Raw genomic sequence first — 19,389 nt, 5'->3', positions numbered from 1 at the left:
AAAAATCAGCCCCCACTTTAATTTTGGGCGCCCCCTTCTTGCAGAGTTGGCAAGTTGCTCTGGCGCCGCCATGTGTCCAGTTTGCATCTTTTGAGTTAATATATACCTTCATAAGTTCAGAATAGTCTGAACTCACGAATTATAAGAGGGAATAAAGTACTCATAAAACTATAAAAGCAAGGGACACAAGAAAAGAAAAGAAAAAACAAAAATAAACAAATAAACTTACTAAATCACTTTGTTTGCTACGAAACAAAACTAGATAAAACAAAACATTATTTTAACTTAAAAATGTTTTTAGAAAAGGCATGCGTAAAATAAGTCAATAATCCCTTGTACCCACTGACTTATAAGTGTAGCGAGGGGCCTATATTACTTTGAACTAAGCCTAGACACCCTTTTACTGCTCAGATTCCAGTGCCGATTGGCCCGACCAACTCGTGGTGACCTGCCCTTCCCGACTGCGGGTGAAACTCTCGGCTGTCGGCCGTTTCACACTGGCCATACAATGTCCGGCCATTTACAACCTCAAAAAGAGGGTCCCAAAAATAAAACAAAAATCATCGAAAAGAAACCAACAACTCAAGTTAGCAATTGCTACGTCCTGGTGACATACCGCCCTCTTAAAATCACACACGTCCTCAATTGCGTTCCATATATACATGCCATAGATGATTTACTGTGGTAAGCGCCCTTTATCATTGCATGTATCCACAAGAAAGCCTGTCAAAACATATGTACAAATGACTTAATGAGACCTTCATACTTTTGTCAAACAAGGTACACTGCTATTGCACTGAACCCATGAGTACATTTGATATGCTAGTTCTATCATTACCCCTCCTTTGCAGACATTGGGTTGGGGCATACGTAGGCTGTAACCCAAAGGCCTCAAGGTAAAGTTGCAATACATTCGGTGACTCTTTACAATTCATGATCTTCCATTCACTTTGCATCCATAGGTGGATAGATCTTGAACTTCACCAAATAGCATCTTACAACCTGTCCCTAACTTTGACCTTTGCAAGAGGCTCTTGCCTTTGCAACCGACAATAATTCCAGAACACTGTAGTGTACTATCCACGACTAAGTAAGCTCAAATTTCAAGATGATCTACCAATGTGTCAAAGAATCCAAGCAATCGCCTCAGAGAATCGGCGACCAGCGTGCCACCTGGCAGACCCACATCACTCCGCAGGAGATCTAGTGGTCAGTCTAGCATCGTGAGACCTCTTCCTATCTCATCTTGGTTCATACTTGCAAACCCTAAAAACGCAACAAAAAATCAGCCCTAATTTGACCACTTTTTTGCAGGGCGAACGCTGAAAAGGTTATGTAGGAACATGCGGACTTTCCTGTGTGTCCTGTGAAGAGGAACTCTCTTCCCTTGTGTCATCTGTCCTGTCAGCCATAGTGTAATTCCAAGTTCCTGTGCTTTGTGTCTTTGCTCAAAAACCAATTGAGGCTCACTTCTTGAGGAAAAAGTGATTCTGTCCGGCAACGGAACATGAAACTGGACCGTAGGGCGGTAGATGTAGGATATCACCCGAAACTTTACTTTAACTTTACAACACAAAGGAACTTCACGAATAAGCATGTGACTAGAATTCAACACTTCAAGACATTTCACAACTTCGTAGCTAGAGCGCTACCAAGAAGACAGCGACACCCTGTTGGCCCCAAAGACTCACGCCCCTTTCGGTATTTCTTTATTCTTATTAAACTTGAGAAAAACTTGTAAACTTCTACAAGCTGTCCCACTTTTATCGGGCTGAAATTCCTCTACTCTAACCCGATTTCGGCAGCATAACCACAGTAGAAGTCTCCACGGACAAAATCCCAAGTAAACATTGACTTTCCACGCACTTTAGAGCTCTTTGCAAAACCTGGTGAGAAATTACAACACATTGAAATCTTTATTTTTGGCTTCCAATTTGCGCCAAAACACCTGTTCGGTGATTCCCTAGCTTCCCCGAAGCTCCCGGGACCTGTAGGCATCAAAATTGGCCAAAACCAAAAACCTCCAAAATTTTACAGCAAGCTGTAATTCTCTGTTTTGCTCTCTGATTCGCGTGCCGATCACTTTTCTGGGTAGCTCTCGAGCTCTCGCACCTATAGGGTCACTTGCCCGTTGAATTAGACGAGATTGCTCGTGGAAATCTCTCTAAACTGTCATGTACAACCACTCAAGGCCTTCCCGAGGCTCCCCTCACGATATCTCGTCGTTTAGGTGCGAAACCCTAAACCTGCAGGAAAACACAGAAAGCTGTAATTTTCTGTTTCGCATCATTTTGGGCAGAGCGAACACGTCTACGCGTGTCTCAGAGGCTCCCGCACGCAATGGGACAGTTCCCTTTAAAATCGGACGAGTTTTCACACGAGAAAACTCTCCGTTTTCGCATTCCTTCACGATAGAACTGTCCATCCCTCAAGAGGATTAGCAATTAGCTAATCCGGTTCCTGAACAGAAGGCTCTTGCTTTGGTAGATGCGCGTAAAACCCCCATAACTGTACATGGTCATTCAAGAAGCCCAACTAGAGGGGCATTACCATATGTGCAAAGGGCAGAGAGAGAGAGAGAGAGAGAGAGAGAGAGAGAGAGAGAGAGAGAGAGAGATGCGCGAGAGCAAATCGTCGCGCTACATAGAGCAAGCGAGAAGGCAAGCTTTCCATTAAAGCTGTGAGCACTCACCCACTACTCACACACATTGTAGCACAACTATCAACAAAAATCAGCCCCCACTTCAATTTTGGGCGCCCCTCTTCTTGCAGACTTGGCAAGTTGCTCTGGCGCTGCCGTGTGTGTACTTTGCCTCTTTTGAGTTAATCCGCTAGTACCCACTAACTTATAAGTGTAGCGAGGGGCCTGAATGACTTTGAATTGAGCCTAGATACCCTTTTACTGCTCCAATTCCAGTTCCGATTGGCCCAACCAACTCCTGGTGACCTACCCTTCCCGATTGCGGGTTTGGGCCAACTCGTGGTGAGGCTGCCCTTCCTGATTGCGGGTGAAACTCTCGGCCGTCAGCCGTTTAACACTAGCCATACAATGTCCGGCCATTTGCAACTTCAAAAAGAGGGTCCCAAAAATTAAACAAAAATCATCGGAAAGAAATCAACAACTCAAGTTAGCAATTGCCACGTCCAAGTGACAAAGTTATACTGCTCCTTTGTCACAGATTGCCTCGATGGAATAAAGTCATTGATTTCCCTTTGGACTTCAAGGATATTGATATGCTGACAGTGTTGTGCTGGATGACTTTAGAGAAGAAGTATACCAAAATGAGAATTCCCAAAACTGAATTTGTTTTTTGTGTTGACTCATGTGATTGTGTTGAGTGCAGGTTTGCTACACGGAATGGTTGCACCATTTCGATATTGTGAGACTATAGACATGATCGCAATAAGGATTAGTTGATCCGACATGAGTGAGGTCCTTTGTGGATCTAGATTGGATTGCGAAATACGTTGCAAGGAATCATGGACTTCAGAATCTACAGACATGATCGCAATAAGGATTAGTTGAATCCGACATTAGTGAGGTCCTATGTGGATCTAGAAGCAATTGCTCAATACGTTGCACGGAATCATGGTCTTATATTTGGAATCAATTTTTATGTGATTGATTTGATGTGAATGTGCACTGACTATGTCATCTTCGTGCAAGTACTAGATGTGTGTTGTCTAGTGTGTTGATACTTAGAGTCAGTGTCTACTAAACTGGTTTATAGTCTCTGTCAGTTTTGCAGGCATAATCGAGGGCGATTACCATTCTTTGAAGAGGGGTATGTCACAAAACGATGATGTGGCATGATCACCCGCGAACGGACATGTTGAAGTGGCATAGTACGGCATGCTGTCGTGGTTGACAGTACCAACCCCCGTGATTTGCGCTGACAGGTACTTACGTGGCAGCCTGTACGGGTTTTCGCAAATTGCGCTAGCTGCTTTTTGTGATAGTTTTTTGACCAATTGCTTTTGAGTTTAGAAGCTTTTTGGCCTCTGCTTTTGCGGCATCCCTTGTAAGAATAAATAAGCCCAAGGGGCCTCACTCTTCAGGGTATCTGGACGCAAAGACAAAGAGCAGAGGACCCCTCGGGAGTTGTACTTTGCAATGATTAATGAAAAAGAAATACCGAAAGGGGTGCCAGACTATGGGGCCAATACCTCTGGGCACGGAACTACGCCGGGCCGTGTTGACTCTCTCTCTCTCTCTCTATTAAAGTTCAGTGATTACGAAGTTTCTCTTCATGTGTTGCTACTGATTTCTCGCTTGGAGTGTCCAAGCCTGTTACAGCATTTTCAGCTTGAGTTTGCATCGGCATGAGCCCATGCATTGGGAGGTAGCTCTTAGCCTTGGACGACGGTGCTTGGAGTTGCATTTCAACCCAGAATTCAACCTTGAGAGGGTGCTGTAGCAGGTGATGGAACCGGCCTGATTCAATATCATTTTCAGCTGGTTGGACAGTATGGGAAATCAGCCCTATTGGGCACCCCCTTCAGCCCACTAAGGGCAACCACCAAAGGTGGCATAGAGGCTGTAAACACCCCATGATGATGGCCAAAATAGGGCTGCTCGTTCAGGATTTTGGCAGTTTAAGTATACCATATGTGGATTTGCAACTAAGACAGTGTCTGTTTATGATCTATGCGGTTTTGGTTAGATTTTTTGAGATTCTACTTAAATTTTAAGGGAAACTCTATTCGTTTTCCCTAGTTTCTTGCCATGCTTTCTACGTATTCGCAGCTTGCTCTTGATGCTTTAGTGGTCGATATTTTCTCCCACTTTGATAGTGATCAAGTTTTCTCACTTTTGACAGGTTTTGTCACTTTGGACATGGGTTTGTGTTCTTCTTGTATGCTCGTTTGGCCATTGGAGCACACGTCGAACATGGGCAGGGGCTAGGATCTCTAGGTTGTGCTCAGTTGATGCAAAGTGAGTGCTAATACAATCACCTAAGCTTGATTCTTGATGGTATGTGGCACTACGCAAAATGTAGATTGCACAATATGCTCAACAGGGACACGATGAAGAAGCACTGGGCTTGAAGAGATTCTTGTCCAAAATGTCAACTCTTGTAACACACTAATTGCAACACATGTTGAATACAGGAAACAACAAGAAGCTCTAGGCTATTTTCACCTGATGCAAAGCAAGGACTAATGCAATCGCCTACACTTGCAACTTGCACGCATGTGGCTCTAAGAAAAATGCCGATTGCTGGGTATGCTGAACAATGGCAGGATTAGGAAGCGCTGGGCTATTTTCAATGGATGCAAAGCAAGGGCATCTCTCCCGATGAAATCACCTATACCTTCAGCTTGAAGACATGTGGCACAGCATGATGTCGATGTATTTCCTTGGCAAGATGTATGCCAAATGGGGTGTATTTCACAAAGGAAAAAAAGCGTTGGAGGAAATTATTGTCCAAAATGTCAACTCTTGAAATGCTTTGCAGCGAACGTGGGTAGGGGCAAGAAGCTCTAGGCTGTTTTCACGCTCTAGAATCATCTACACTTCATGTGGCACTACAAAAAACACCCATTGTAGGATATGCTTAACAAGAGCATGATCGGGAAGCGCTGGTCTGTTTTCAATGGAAGCAAAGCGAGGCATCTCTCCCGATGAAATCATCTATGCTTGCAGCTTGAAGACATGTGGCACTTTGCATGACATCGAGGCATTTTGTAACAGACTTGGACACTCCAAGTCAAGATTCTACCGCGACATGACAAGAATTCACTTCAATACAGTTCACAGTTCACGATTGATTCGACAGGGCCCGACAGACTTCCGTGCCTAGAGATATTGGCCCCAAAGGCTGGCGCCCCTTTTGGTATTTCTTTTTATATTAATCTGCAACTCAAAGTACAAGGGAGTGGGAGGCTCTCACTCTCAGACTTTGCGTCCAGATGCTCTGAGAAGTGGGAAGCCTGACCACACTTATAAACATTATACAAGGGATGCCAAAAGCAGAGCCCCAAAGGCTTCAAAATCAAAAGCTTGGCAATAATAAAGCAAGAGCTCTCTCTCTCTCTCTCTCTCTCTCTCTCTCTCTCTCTCTCTCTCTCTCTCTCTCTCTCTCTCTCTCTTTTCTCTTATGCCTTGCGTAGACAAAAAGCAAGCCCAAAAGCTGCCGTCCGTACGCTGCTGCCACGTGGCTGACTTTCCGCAAAACACGCCGCGTTTTGTGCCGCAAATTCCAAAGGGCAGTATGGCAATGCCACGTCAGCATTCAGTCCACATTCCTGGGAGTCCTTGCCAAGGGAGGGGGTGTGTGTGTACTGGGCAACCACGTGACCAATTTGTGAGATACCCCCCTCTTGAAAGCATTGTAATCGCCCTCGATTATGCCTGCAAAATAGACAGAAGCCATAAACCGTCTTAGCAGCCACTGACTATTAGTACCGACGTACTAGCAATACACATCTAGCACATGTAACAAATCGACAGTCACATTACACGACATCACTTGACATCACATGACAAATCACATTCACAAATTCATTCGGATCTCAGACCATGATTTATCAGCTATGAAATTAGCAATCGCATCTAGATCCACTCAGGATCTCATAGATGCCCGATTGACTAATCCTTATTGCAACCATGTCTATTGAGATCTTTCAGACCAAAATGCTGCAGTCATTTTGTCTATCAGTTCCTGCACTTAAATAAGTCAAGAACAAGTCATTATCATGTTCGGGAATTCCAGTTCATAAAGTCATACAATAGAATACTGTCAGCTCACAGTATCCCTGAAACTCAAAGAAACATCAGTGACTTTAATATCAAAAATCGAGGCAATCTGTTGACAAAGGAGCCGAGCAACTCTCCTCTTGTGCATACCCGTTGCACCAGATTCCACCCAAGCTGAGTAAGGGGTTCCATTTAGAATAGACTATGCTAATCCAAATTCTTCGAAAAGATTCACAATCCGAGGAGTATCTGTCAGGTCCTCCTCCTCCATTCACTTCGCATCCAATGCGGAGCAGGTCTTGAATTTGACCAAGAACCGTCTTTTTGCTTTACCTTCTTTCTTTCTGTGCCAATATCTGTTCTGGAACGAGTATCTCCTCGTTTTCCTCCACTTTGGGTTGCTCATGAGGCTCCCTATCATCAGGCACATTGCCTTTAAAAGGCTTCAAGAGACTCACATGAAAAACATTGTAAATTCTCCAAGTATCAGGCAGGTTCAGTCTAAAGGAGACATCATTTTTCGGAAAAATCTGGAAAGGTCCATAGTATCTCATGCTAAGCTTTCAATAAAGCCGCTCCTTTCCCTTTTTCTTTCTCAGGCGTGCCTTCCCAAAATGTAAGAGCACCGAATCGTTCTCCTTCAATTTCAAATCGCGGTGCATTGCAAAGGTATTATTTGCTTGCATCTTCTCAATGAAACTATTCTGTTTAGTCATCTCATTCATATGGAAATCTTGATGCATGAAAATCTTATTCCATTATTCATCATTCATTTATATAAATTCAAAGCTCCTCGACGGCTGTCTTATAAGTAGATATTGTCACCGGCCAGTGGCAATTCCATTTTTGTTTATTTTCTCTTTCTTTGGGGAATTTCGTTTGTTTTACCTTTTGGAAACACCCCTCTGGAAATCTAACTGCCCTGCATTGCATAGCCAGTCTGGAACTGTTCAGAGAGAGTCCAGGCTTGAGGGCTAAAGAGCACTAAGGTTGGACAAGGACCATGGTTAGCCAAAGTGGGGTCATTGGCCAGCCAAAGCGGAATCCTTTGCTACATAGGCTACATTTCAGTTCTGGGTGTGGCTGCAGTGTACAAAGAGGGTCAGATGACCTAGAAGAATGTAATGGTAGAAACTCCTAAATTTTAGGGACTGCTATTTTTGGACGGCGAAATGTCTTCGCGTCATTACGTGCAATTTGACATGGGAATCATTTTGTTACTCTGTGGCCAAGTCAACAGAGGCTGCAAGTGAGATATTTTTAGACCCGAGGGTCTAAAGCGGGAAAATGCACAAATGAGTGACACTTGGCACTCTGAGGCAAGTCTTAAGAGAAGGCAAAAACGTGATTTTTAGCTGTGAGCTCGTTTTTGAGTGCTGTCATAGGTGGGAGAGCTTTAATGGAGTGCTGGCTTACCCTCTATGTACAGTGAGGTGCAGGATGTCATGACTTGCACACCTCTCATTGCTCTCTCTCTTGCCCCTATTCTTTATGGTTATGCCCCTCTAGTGGGCTCATCAGATTGACCAATGTACAGTTGTGTGGGTTCATGCGCGATTGCCGAGGCAAGAGCCTCTTGCACAGGTACTGGATTAGCTAGCGGCTAATCCCCCGCAGGTACAGGTGATTCGGAGAGGTTTCACGTGCGAAATCTCGTCCGATTCAAAGGGCAAGTAGCCCTACAGGTGCGGGAGCTCGAGGACTTGCTATGGATGCGACCGGCACGCGAAACGGAGCCCGAAACAGTGAATTACAGCCTGCTGTGTATTTTTGCAGGTTTAGGGTTTTGGCCCTAAACGGACCCTAATACCCCCAGGAGGTTCGGGGACGCGAGGGGACCGCTGTACAGGTGATTTGGCGCATTTTCAGGGCAGAAAACATAGAATTCAGCGTGCTGCAGATTCTCGCCAGGTTTTGCAAAGTGTCCGTATGCGTCGGGAAAGTCATCTAATGCGTGGGGATACTGACTGTGAAGGGTCCTAGTATAGTTATGTTGCCGAAATCGGGCCAGAACAGAAGAAATTCAGCCCAGATTGTGCGGGGCAACTTGTAGAGAACCACAGCTTTTATTCCCTCTTTTAAAGAATAAAGAAATACCGAAAGGGGCGCCTATTTAGGGGCCAATCTGGTGTCTGACTCGCATACAGATGCATTCTAGGATCTGTATCCCATTCCCCTCTCTTGTGTCATTATAGCACAGGTAGAATAGACGACTAATAATGGGTGAAAGCTAAATCAAGGTTTGAAGTAAAGTCTACCGCCCTTTTTGAAGTTAACAGGCCGGTTTCATGGTTCCATCGACGGGATTAAATCACTTTTTTCTCAAAAAGTGAGCCTTGGTCAGTTTGGGTTAAAGACACACAGAGAGTTTGGGATGACCTTGAAAACACAGAGAGTTTGAAAGTAGACCGAGTGGATTTACAGGTGAGAAAGGCTACGAGAGTCTTTCTTTGGATACAGGTGAGAAAGGCTACGAGTCTTTCTTTGGATTTACAGGTGAGAAAGGCTACGAGAGTCTTTCTTTGATACAGGTGAGAAAGGCTACGAGTCTTTCTTTGGATACAGGATGGATGGCAACAAGGAAGAGGGTTCTTCTTCAGAGGATAGACAGCCTATTCCAACTGCACATGAAATTGGCGAGAGTTCAAGCCAAGCAGAGAAAGCTTTGCAGGTTGTTACTGCTGTGACCATGTTCAAGAAATTGATGGAGAATCCAAGATTTATGGAGTTCATACAATCTTCATCAATAGCACATCAAGTTCAAGGCAGTTTTGGCATGCCAGGAACAGTGTTTAGGGGTATGCAAGGCATGGTGCCCAACCCCATGTATGCAAACATTGGTTTGCACCCAGGATTTCAGGGCACACAAGGTCAGTTTGGGGTGTCACAAGGCAACTTGGGTATGGCTGGTTTTTCAATCCCATCGGTGAATATGACACCTGGACATCAACAGGTTACTGGCCAGGGAGTACAGATGGCTCCCACAAGTGTACCCATTATGCAAACTGTCTCTTTTGACAATTTGGAGTCAATGGAGAAGCTAAAGCCATACAAAGAAGATGATCAGTGAGTCCATTGACACATTCAATGGCTTTGATGAGAGGACAAAGGTTTTCTCTTTCCTCGAACAGTTTGGCTAAGCATTTGTTGGAAGGAGCATTTAAAGTCAGAAAAGCTGCCACTTTTTTGAAAAGAAATGCAAGTCAGCGGTGGAATACACTGTTGTTACAAGGACAGACTCCTTCCACTTGGAATGATTTCATATAGGTACCGAATTAGCTAAAGGCTAATTCAAAATAGGTACAGGATGATTTAACAAGATTTCTTGCGAGAAATCTCGTGTAAATCAAAGGGCAAGTAGTCCTATTGATGCAGAAGATCAAAGGCTACGAATTGGTGCGATTGGCACGCAAAGCAGAGCCTGAAAGAAGAAAATACAGCTTGCTGTATTTTTCTGCAGATTTAGGGTTTTGACCCTATTTGATGCCTTTTTGTCCCAAGAGCTTCGGGGAAGCTAGAGGACAATAATACAAGTGATCTGGAGCATTTTAGGAGCTAAAAACAGAGAATTCAGCGTGCTGAATTTCCAGGACAGGTTTGCAAAGGTGCTCTATTATGCGTGGATAATCACTTGGATATGTGGATTTTTGGTTGTGAAGGTTTCTACTACAGTTATGCTGCCAAAATTGGGTCAAAAAGAGAATTCTCAGCCCAATAAAAGTAACAGCATAAGGGTAGATCACAGGTTAATCTCCAAAGATCAAGATGAAGAGCAAAGAAAGATTGTTTTCGATGCTCAGTATGCAAATCAGTGATATTGCATAAAGGCTGAAATTGCCTGAGAGTTGGAAGATTCACAATGCGTTTCACGTGAGTCTTCTCAGACCCTATGTGGGTGATGTGCCAGAAGATATGCCAGCTGAAGATCAGCCGGAAGTCGAGGAACTTGACGAGATCTTGGTCCTGGAACAGATTTTGGCACATAAAGAAAGAAAAGAAAAGGCAAGGTTGCAAGGTGCTGTTTGGTAAAGTTCAAAAAGCTATTCACCTCTGGATGTCAAGTGGATGGAAAAAAGTGAACTTGCAGAGTCACTAAAAGTATGGGAACTTAAAACTTGGTTTGCAACCTACCTTGACCCCTTGAGATTCAGAGCTACATGGATTGTCAGTGTGACAATGGCTTCTGAAAGAAATGATGTACATGTTACTTACAATGAGCTCAAATGAAGTGCATGTTACATGAATGTTAAGAGCTGTACAGATTGTCAGTTTGGCAAATGCTCTTATGGAATCTCCAAAAGTTTGTTTAGTGCTATAGAAGTGAGTATTTCTTGTCAGTTTGTCAAGGGTACAACAATCATTTCTATTGAAGAGTACATGTGTAACTGCATTCTTAAACTGTCGGTTTGGGTATGCTCGAAAGGTTACAGGATCCAACGTGTACTAAAAGACAGTGGCAAAATGTGACGCTTCCATTTTGTCATTGGAAAGTTATGGACTCAAAGCAATGGCAGAGTGCGAAGCTACCACTATGTCATTGGGACAGGGTTCACACGCAGGCAATACATGTGTCGACGAGGTGTTGAATACACCAGGGTTGACAATGAGCATGTATGTGTCGTGCATGTGTCGACAGGTGTTGAATACATCCGAGTGTTGACTGTAAGCATGTACCACATAGGTGCAAACGAGGACGTTTGAGATTTCAAGAGGGGGGTATGTCACCAGCCACTGGCAATTCCATTTTTGTTTATTTTCTCTTTCTTTGGGGAATTTCGTTTGTTTTACCTTTTGGAAACACCCCTCTGGAAATCTAACTGCCCTGCATTGCATAGCCAGTGTGGAACTGTTCAGAGAGAGTCCAGGCCTGAGGGCTAAAGAGCACTAAGGTTGGACAAGGACTATGGTTAGCCAAAGTGGGGTCATTGGCCAGCCAAAGCGGAATCCTTTGCTACATAGGCTACATTTCAGTTCTGGGTGTGGCTGCAGTGTACAAAGAGGGTTAGATGACCTAGAAGAATGTAATGGCAGAAACTCCTAAATTTTAGGGACTGCTATTTTGGACGGCAAAATGTCTTCGAGTCATTACGTGCAGTTTGACATGGGGATCATTTTGTTACTCTGTGGCCAAGTCAATAGAGGCTGCAAGTGAGATATTTTTAGACCCGAGGGTCTAAAGCGGGAAAATGCACAAATGAGTGACATTTGGCACTCTGAGGCCAGTTTACTACTTGAAGAGAAGGCAAAAACGTGATTTTCAGCTGTGAGGTCGTTTTTGAGTGCTGTCACAGGTGGGAGAGCTTCAATGGAGTGCTGGCTTACCTTCTATGTACAGTGAGGTGCAGGATGTCGTGACTTGCACACCTCTCACTGCTCTGTCTCTCTCTCCCCTATTCTTTATGGTTATGCCCCTCTAATGGGCTCATCAGATTGACCAATGTACAGTTGTGTGGGTTCATGCACGATTGCCGAGGCAAGAGCCTCTTGCACAGGTACTGGATTAGCTAGCGGCTAATCCCCCGCAGGTACAGGTGATTCGGAGAGGTTTCACGTGCGAAATCTCGTCCAATTCAAAGGGCAAGTAGCCCTACAGTTGCGGGAGCTCGAGGACTTGCTATGGATGCGACCGGCACGCGAAACGGAGCCCAAAACAGTGAATTACAGCCTGCTGTGTATTTTTGCAGGTTTAGGGTTTTGGCCCTAAACGGACCCTAATACCCCCAGGAGGTTCGGGGACGCGAGGGGACAGCTGTACAGGTGATTTGGCGCATTTTCAGGGCAGAAAACAGAGAATTCAGCGTGCTGCAGATTCTCGCCAGGTTTTGCAAAGTGTCCGTATGCGTCGGGAAAGTCATCTAATGCGTGGGGATACTGACTATGAAGGGTCCTAGTATAGTTATGTTGCCGAAATCGGGCCAGAACAGAAGAAATTCAGCCCAGATTGTGCGGGGCAGCTTGTAGGGAACCACAACTTTTATTCCCTCTTTTAAAGAATAAAGAAATACTGAAAGGGGCGCCTATTTAGGGGCCAATCTGGTGTCTGACTCGCATACAGATGCATTCTAGCTTTTGTATCCCATTCCCCTCTCTTGTGTCATTATAGCACAGGTAGAATAGACGACTAATAATGGGTGAAAGCTAAATCAAGGTTTGAAGTAAAGTCTACCGCCCTTTTTGAAGTTAACAGGCCGGTTTCAGATACTTTATCTTTTCTCTAGGGTTTAGGCCCCTTGGCCAGATCTGCGAAACGCACTCAAGTTAGCCGATGACCTGAAGGTCACTTAGATGTCCTAATGCCACGCAAAATGATCACGGATGCAAATACCACTTGGAGAGAAATGTTCACAACACGACGGATTGTGGCTTTGCCCAAGAGATTGGCGTCCTTGAGTTCTCTCATCACACGGGTGACCTCGTGGTCACAGATTTGGTGCAGACTGCCAAGTTTACTGTGACCTTGCCCGATGCCACAAGTTGCAGGCACATTAATGTTCACTTTTTTGCAGATGCGCAACTCCCCCTTTGCTATGTAAATACTCAAGAGACTCTTGGGCAAAGGATGTGGCTCAGAGGATCGCACGGGCAGCCTAGGCATGGGTGAAACATGAGATGCAATCTCCCTTATCTCGAGGATGCTCGGATGCGACCTTTCCCCATCCAAACAAGCCTCGAAGATTGCTTGCCTGGATCTTGTAGCAGCATCGGTCTTCTTTCATTGACCCCATGAGGATCGTCTCAGGAAATATACAGGACTTTGGAGGTCCACAGTTTGTGTGTCAACGGGGTCGCTTGAGACGGGGGCTCTCGAGATGCCTTGTGGGTGGTCCTATCGATATGCTTATGCTACAGGAGCATCATTTGTGTGAGAGCCACATTTTGTGTTGTGGACATGTTCTGCGTGGTAGATATGAGACTTGTTGGTCAGTTGCTTTTGGGCCTGGAGGCATTCAGGGAGGTGTATGTATGACTATTGCGGACTCATGGCCGCAGGCCATTCTGGGCAGAGGCATCATGGTGCGAGGCAGGGTCCAATGGATCACCATGTAGGTTCAAGGTATCCTTGTGGGCTTCTTGAACATTTATGCACCCAACCATGCGAGTGCATGGGTTGAGTTTTGGTCACATATTGTGGAGTCCTTGCCTCACACAAAGCAGCGGTGCATTGGGGGGGGGGGGGGGGGGGGGGGGGGGGGGGGGGGGGTTTAACATGCTGGAGGACCCCTCAGATAGGATTGCTCTAGCTTCAACAAGCATGTAAGACTTGTTACTTATTGTGTTTTTGTTCTCTTCGCTAAGCCATTACTTAGGCAAATTCTGTATTGATTCAATAAAGATACAAAATAATGTTAGCCCTCCTAATCTTGGAGTGCTCTGAGTAATGCCCTCCAAAGAAAGCTATGTCAAACTGCTGTATGAAGGCCAAAGCCCTCGGAGCATCTTGAAATCTAGAAAAAGGGTCAAACTTAATTGACTGTCCACTTTCTTTGAATTCGCTTACTTTCTTGCTTTTTATCTTCAAGGAAGTCATATTGGTTGGCTTTATAAAAATGCTTCTTCTTTGCATAAAACATGTGATTGTCGGAGTCTGAACTGTCTGAGGATGACTCCTCTGCAGAATTGTCAGAAACTGGGCGAAATTTAGACTTCTTTGCCTTTTTCTTGCCCTTTCCGAAGCTTTGCTTTTTGCTTCGCTTTTTGCCTTTTCTGTCTTCTTCGCTCGAGTCAAAAGAGCTAGAAGGACTGTCAGAAAAAGAAGAACAACTGGGTAGTCCTTCAAATCATACACACTTCTTCTGCTTTCTCGCCGATGCAAAAGAAGATTGACGACCTAAACCGGTAAGTCAGTCCCTTTCTTCTGCTTTTTATCGTGCTTTTTGGATCTGTTGTTTGCGTCCAAAAGCCGGCTAATCTATGTCTGAACCACCTCTTGTGATTCTTGCTCTCTAAACATCCTCGGAGAAGGAGGTTTCTTGATTGCCAGTTGGATGGGTGGCTCTGTGGCCTTCTGCCACTGGGTGTGTACTTTTGCGAGGGATTGCTGAGGTAAAAATTTTGCAAATTTTGGATCCTTCGCAATTTTAATCATCTACTTTGTTGCCTCGTCAACCAATTGTCGACGTTCCATCTCTTCAATCTCGAACTGAGTAGGCCGAGGTGGGCCGTACTCTCTCTGTTTGCTCATGAGAATCTTCTTCGTGATCTCCTCCCGCATTCGCAGATGCAGAAGAAGTCGACTGATTTTTGTTGAAATCCATAAGTGCCGCGAGAAAAGGATCCGATTTCCCGATAGAAGAGAAATCGGCCGTGCTCTGATACCACTGTAACAAACTTGGATACCCCAAGTCAAGATTCTACCGTGACACAACAGAGATTCACTTCAAAACAGTTCACAAAATTGACACGGCCCGGCGTAGTTCCGTGCCCAGAGGTATTGGCCCCAAAGACTGGCGCCCCTTTCGGTATTTCTTTGTGTATTAATCTGTGTTCAAAGTAAAAGAGAGCGGGTAGGTGCTCACTCTCAGATTCTGCATCCAGATGCTCTGAGAAGTGAGGCCCTGCCCACTTATTTATCAGTACAAGGGATGCCCAAAAGCAGAGCTCCAAAAACCTCTAAACTTAAAAGATATTTAATTCAAAAGCAATAGGCCCAAAAGCTGCCATAAAAATTCAGCCAATGCAGTTTACGAAAATTCGTACAAGCTGCCACATCATCAGCGTCATAAAAAGCGGGATTTCCGTACGGTTTTCCACGTCAACCTGCCATCGTATTTTGCGGGGATTCCATATTGCTGCCACGTGGCATTTATGTCGCAGTATGTGTGTCTCCGTGGCTAGCCACGTCACCAGTTTGTGACAGAAGGTCAAAATGATATATAGAAAAAATTGCCCAACTCAACAAAAGAGGAAGTGGTCTATTTATGTTACCAGTCATGGTAAGATTGGCAATAGCACCCACAACAACACGCTTTATGGTGTCATCTTCTGAACTATGAAGCAACCTTAGCAAGGAGCCTATACCCGTTGACTCTACAATTTTCTCTTGATTTTATTCTGTTTTTCATTACCATTAATAGCAAATGCTAGCAATCTTTAAGTCAACATCAATGTGTGAACAAACAACACAACACAGGCATGTGATCCATCTGGCAGTAATCTAAAACGATCCTGCTAAGTCAACTTTCAAAAAATCCTTTTGCAAAATTCTCAAATTGATGAAGGCTACACAAAACCCTTGGCTACAAGAAATATGATCCATGGAAACTAAAAATTGAGAAGCCTATAATGTTGAGATTGGAACCTTCTGATGCAAGACTCGCAACCACTTTCACAGCGTGGGTACGGACATCAATGTCTTCGAACTCCAGCAAAGAGAATATCCTGCGCACACCCACTAAAATGACATCGAGCAAGAATGTGTAGATGTCCTACACATTCTGGAAAAAAAAATTGGGCGAAGAATCTTTACGGGATCCCCTTATAGTGAAGGATGGGAATGAGGACGCGGCAGGCAGACCAGCTGTGGGGTGTGAGCCGGGCATGCGCAGAGGATGGAAGAGAAGGAGGTGCCCGAAGATGGCTGGGAGCTGCAGCGCGACACGCGAGGTGTGTATGTACGTGAGCAGTTGACTGGCATTCTTCGGCCTGGCGGAGATTCGAATGCGTGCTATCCTTTTACTTAGGTAGTGAATCATGGAGTTGAGAGAATCTCAAGGAGCATCCGGGAACTAATGAATAAAATAAGCGATGAACCAGAATGTAGTAAGATTGTTAGTTCGATGGAAACACAATGTTTTCTACGTATGTATGTAGTAAGACTGGTAGCTCGATGGAAACACAACGTTTCTACAAGTACCCAAGGTTTTTGACTAAATGATCCACACAAGAGAATTTGGACAACCCATTTTGTTCAAAGAGCTTTGCAAGAGTAGCTAGTTGACCATTTATGGTTTCTCGCATATGATGTGGTTTGCTCAAACTCATTGACAATTATGATCCCAAGGCTAAAGGGGTTAATGGCACTCATGCTCACCTCATCAGCATCATAGCTTAACTGATGCAGCTGCTACTTTAGGTCCTTAACTTCCCTCTCAAGAAACTCTCTTTGCTTCAACTACATCAACTTTGCTTCGTGTGTTCACTCCATCCTCTAATTCTTGTAGTCTTCTTTCTACAGCCTACCTTTGAACACATTCCACCTCAAACTTGGGCTCTACTTTTTGGTATAGGTTTTTGGTATACAAAAAATGACCTATAATAGCAAGTTTACTCGGCTTTGTCCACTCACTTTGGACATTTGTTTACAAAAAACTATAATATATTATTAGAGACTAGAAGAAGAAGAGAATATAATTTTCAACCTCGTAGGAACAATCCCAAGAGCAAAAGTTCATTTATTGATACCTAACGACATAAAAACTACATATATGTACCGATATATACATCTATATAATATGTATATACATGAAAAAATGACAGGCAAATTAGAAAGAGCAACATGTCAAATGACACTTAAATTTGTACATGGCCTTTCATGTTGATGTTACGCACTTTTTTTTAATGGGGTTTTCCATGAGATCTTGTTTTGACAAGCAAAATTTCCCTTGACAGGAACAATAGCCATCAAATTTAGGCCCTAACCTCTAGGCTCCAAGTCCTAAACAAAATTCGCCATGTTAGTTGTAGATGATACCATTTTTGAGGATGCAATTTTGAGTGGAATCTTAGAAAATACCATTTGTTTGAAAATGCATGTGGAACTAAATGTTTACATCTTTCTTCACATGTGCAAGAGATAGTCCATGTCCGTGCATGGATTTGAAGGGAGGGCTTTTCTAGAGATGCATTCATCGTCAAGGCCAGTGACCTGTGGACTGTGGCTTGCAAAGACCTATGGCCTCCATGCTAGAGACAAAGGGAAGGCCTATGCCCTCTAAGGCATGCGGCCTCTATGTTGGAGGAAGGTGGAGGAACATGCTATCGAGGGGGAGGGGGGGGGGCTATCTAACTAGGAGACATCAACCCTCTCCATAGTCCTAAGAATTTTAAAATTGAAAAAACCCTTCTATAAGCGAAAGCCCAAAAATTGTTAAACCCCTTTGTAAAATAATTTTTGTCATTGAACATCAAATAAAATATCCTCATGTTGTTTGCACGTGCTATCTTACATATTTCTTAGTGGACGCCCCGATCCCACTTTGCCATACTTTTGGTTTGAAAGTTTTTTGGGTCAGTTTGTAGTGGTCAAGATCATCTTTCACTTTGGCATCTTTTATTTTTTATTTTTTAAAGAGAGTAGGAACTTGAAATTACAACTCACACCCCCCTAAGGTGGAGCATCCCAGCCGGTTAAGGGTGGCCAACCCATCATATGGACCATGGGAACAGCCCCTAAGGGCTTCATGTCACACGAGTTGTCAAGAAGGTTTGAACCCAAGACTTTAGACACAAGAGGCTTTTGCTCTATCAACTGAGCTAGCACTCGTTGACTTCACTTTGGCATCTTGGATGTGGTTTATGGTTTGAAAGATTGCATTGAGATTTTGCTCATTTTGTAGGGGAGATTCTGTCCGATTTTCACTAGATTTCTTACCATAGTTTTGGCTTGATTTTCATACACGCTTTTGATGCATTTGCAATCATTAGATTGAGACGGTTATTCCCTCTTTTTCATGTTGACATGCTCCCAAATTGATGGCCATATAGTTGTTTGGACACGGACAAGGGTTCATGTACCCACACTAGAGTCCATATGAGATGTATGCTCGTGTGGCTACGAGTTACATGTAGCCGAACTTGAGCTTTTGACAGTGATCAAATTTTGACTCTCATTTTGACAAGTTTTGTCTTTTTCGGGCACAAATTGGCGTGACATTTGTGTCTGCTCCTAGCAGCTATAGGTTACGTCTTATGCAATATTTTTTATCGATAGATATTCCTATTGTGAGTCTACTGCTTATAGGTTATATAGGTAGTCGCAGGTTCCATTTATTTTTGGCAGTTGAGACTTGATCAGTGTGACGATTGCCGAGCATAGTGTGACTACACTACTGTGGGAGATTTTATGTGTTGAAACTTGAGCACTACGAATACTTGTGAGCTCTTTTAAGAGTGTTTTCTCCCCATAGGGAGCTCCTTTTGTTCCAGGTTTGGTGCACCTCTCTTCGGCATTAGTTTATGCACATTTCCTTTGTACATGTTGTAGAGCCATAGCTCTTGTTTATCCCACTTTGACATTGTTTTGGTGATAGTGGTCCAGTTTTTATTCCACATTGACATTCACTTTATGATAGTTTATGTATGTGATAGTTTCGAGTCTGCGACGATAACTCATGCGGTGAGACAACAATCTTATTCGTGTTGACACTTGAGATGTTGGCATTGTGGTCACACAGGTCACATTAGATGTTGTTGCATCAGACGCATGAGGGAGCAAAAGAGATGTATGCGAGATGCAGATGTGGCTTTGACACGTGTTAGAGAGGAAGTTACAGTGGTGGTATGTGCCATTGATGGTGATGTGACAGGCTTGCCTAGAGTATACCTCTTGCAGATATGTCTATGGATATCACACTTTCTCTACAATGGTTACTAGATGGCGTTGTTGCTTTCCACGTCACATTATGTCTTGAGTAGTTTAGTAGTTTTTCTAGTGGGATACTCGGTTGTGTGCGACTTGCCAATGGTTCAAT

General features: G+C 44.0%; 1 protein-coding gene across 2 annotated transcripts in view; it reads right to left on the bottom strand.

Moving 5' to 3' along the window:
- Positions 1 to 16,226, bottom strand: part of LOC147438729 (uncharacterized) — a 62,844-nt gene extending 46,618 nt beyond the window's left edge. The window contains exons 1-2 of one of the 2 annotated variants that reach the window (XM_086484724.1): positions 16,167 to 16,226; positions 15,999 to 16,078 (exon numbers count right to left, since the gene is read on the bottom strand). The gene's annotated coding sequence lies outside the window, so the exon portion shown is untranslated. Of the gene's footprint in view, positions 1 to 15,998; positions 16,079 to 16,166 lie in introns of those variants that run through there. The other variant, XM_086484725.1, reaches the window with a different exon arrangement.
- Between the last annotated feature and the right edge of the window lie 3,163 nt (positions 16,227 to 19,389).

Source organism: Adiantum capillus-veneris, chromosome 16 (assembly GCF_014529385.1).
Source record: "Adiantum capillus-veneris isolate H3 chromosome 16, ASM1452938v2, whole genome shotgun sequence".
Taxonomy (NCBI): domain Eukaryota; kingdom Viridiplantae; phylum Streptophyta; class Polypodiopsida; order Polypodiales; family Pteridaceae; genus Adiantum; species Adiantum capillus-veneris.
Note: the sequence above shows the minus strand (reverse complement) of the source record. Positions and strands in the feature narration are given on the sequence as shown.